The sequence below is a fragment of the Egretta garzetta genome, unplaced genomic scaffold, assembly GCF_000687185.1.
Source record: "Egretta garzetta isolate BGI_Z169 unplaced genomic scaffold, ASM68718v1 scaffold4, whole genome shotgun sequence".
Lineage (NCBI taxonomy): Eukaryota > Metazoa > Chordata > Aves > Pelecaniformes > Ardeidae > Egretta > Egretta garzetta.
This window is the reverse complement of record NW_009259329.1, coordinates 305,806-308,529: the sequence shown is the minus strand read 5'-3', so window position 1 is coordinate 308,529 and position 2,724 is coordinate 305,806.

Genomic DNA, 2,724 nt, shown 5'->3' with positions numbered 1-2,724 from the left:
CAAGCAAATCCTGTAGGTTGAGACTGGCAAAGGAAGCAGGCTAGTGCACGTGAGAGGTGCTTTCAATGTAAGGTATGCTTTAACCAGAAACAATGCCTGGGCTGCTTTATTTGACCGTTCCTTAATTTGTCAGAGGAATCTGTCCTGGCTTTCTTACAGCTTTTATTATTGGGTGACACATTTCTGGGGGTAGCCACTGGCACGCACAGCTCAAGACGCTGAGGAACACCTGGAATGCGCCACCGATCCCTCCCTGCGCCTGCACTCTCCTTTCTTCTCTGCTTTTCCTGGTTGTGTCATCCACTTCAGTGCTCACCTTCATGGCATGCTTTTTCACCAGGACCAAGGCGGGAGGTGAGTTACAACAGTCCTTTCTTTTTGCAATAGCTTTTGGGGGAGGAACCTGACTTGGGCTGCGAGAGAGAGGCACCGGGTACAGGAGAGAAGGGGTCTGCGGACATCTGTTTCCACCTCCAGTTGCAGGGAGGCATTGCTCCCCTCTCTATTTTCATATCGTGTCTGTCAGTAGTATAGGTAGCGCTGATGTACAAGATAAGATGTGATGGGTGCCATGCTCACCAGCTTCAGCTGGAAATCCTGTTGTGAGGGATCGTACTGCTACCTGTAAGACCACGGTGGAGTGCGGGTTTCCTTGTCCTTAGGTCAATGTTGCAGGTAAGAGGCAGAGATCAAGCACACAATCAAGACTATCCTGGTGGACAGTCCTGATGGCTGCAAAAGCAGCGAGACCCGGGCTTTGGGGTGCAGACAGCAGCCCTGTGCTCTTTGAGACCACAGCGAGTGGCTTGGTAAAAGCAATGGGGTGGTGCAGACCTGAAAGACCATGACTGGGGAGGGGTCTGGAGCACGAGTCTTACGAGGAGTGGCTGAGGGAACTGGGGTTGTTCAGCCTGGAGAAGAAGAGGCTGACGGGAGCCCTCATCGCTCCCTACAACTGCCTGAGAGGAGGCTGTAGCGAGGTGGGGGTCGGCCTCTTCTCCCTGGTAATGGGCGATAGGATGAGGGAGTATGGTTTGAAGTTGCACCAGGGCAGGTTTAGGCTAGACATTAGGAAAAACTTCTTCACCGAAAGGGTTGTCAGGCTCTGGAATGGGCTGCCCAGGGAGGTGGTAGAGTCCCCATCCTTGGAGGTATTTAAAAGAGGAGAGATGAGGTGCTTAGGGCCAGGGTTTAGTGGTGGGATGGCAGAGTTAGGGGAACGGTTGAGACTCGATGATCTTAAAGGTCTTTTCCAACCAAAGTGATTCTATGATTCTATGACTATTATCTGGTACAGAGGAGAAGCCAACAGGTTGCTGGTGATAAATGTGCTGGTGGCAGTGCCATAACAGAGACTGTTGGTGGCAGTGCCATGACAGAGACTGTTGTTGGCCGTGGCGGGGTGGTGGTCATAGAGGTGCTCGGTGTGCTGAGAAGGCTGTGGCTACTGTTCACAGGACACTGAAGCAAAACACAATTAAACAAGGCCATTAATTAGTACAGATAAGCTGTTTTGAAATGTTGAGTAAGGCCATCAACCAAAAGACAAGGAAACACATACAACACCAGCCTGTGCACCAGAATGGTTTACTGGTGGCTGTCAGATGCCCCACAGCCATGGGGAAAGGGAGCTCCCTCACCTGCCATCTCTGTGTGATGCTGACCTCAAAACCCAGCTTGTGGCTCATGGGCCTGTTCTTCTGCTTCGTGTCATCTTTTGGGGGATCCTCTTCAGGTCTTTTCCTTATCATGCCCACACACATGTTCTTCTGAAGCTGGCATTTTGTTCTAGTTTCCCATGTTTGCAGGCGGCGGTGCCTGTGTCTTACAGCCCCATGCAAAGCCCAAAGTCTGCCCCGGTGCTCCTGTCATTCTGCCGGGCTGGGCTCGGCTGTGGAGACCAGATCTTTGTGCTCGGATCTTTGCACGTGACAGGATTTGTACTGGGGGCTCCTTGGTGACTCCCTTGGAGGGGTCCATGGCCTTTGGGCATGTTCTGAGTTCTCCATGCCCCCCACCCTTTTGGTTCCCCTCTGCCCTTGTGAAGTTTCTGCCCACCTCAGACATGGTAAAGCGGAGGACCCCAGCCTGGCCATTTTATACCTATGTTTTTAATCTCTATAGCTTTATAAATGTGTACATATATATAAATATATACTCAGCTATACATCTAGAAGAATATCTAAAACAGTGTATCTATATCATAGAATGGTTTGGGTTTGAAGGGACCTTAAAGACCATCCAGTTCCAATCCCCTGCCATGGGCAGGGACGCCTTCTGCTAGACTGGGTTGTCCAAAGCCCCATCCAACCTGGCCTTGTCGAAGTAAATAAATAAAATTATAAATTATAAATTTATAATTTATAAACTAATAAATAAATAAACATATTTGTACGCTCCTTTATGTATACTTCTATATATTGTATAGAAGTACAAAAAATATACATTTATATACTATATATAGTGTATCAATGTATATATTTTTATATATGAGCACTTCCCAGGCCAAAGGAGGCAGGCAGCCAATCACAGGGCTGCTTCCTGGTCCAAAGGAAGTGGGCAGCCAATCACAGGGCTGCCTGAGAATGTGTAGGGGAACAGCGATGTCCCATGGGGGAGGACATGGCGGTGCTTTCCTGATGTCCGCCAGGCTACGCTGGCAGCAGTCCTGCAGGCTGCCTTTAAAAAGCGGGCGGCTCCCTGCTGTACCATGGAGAGCCCTGT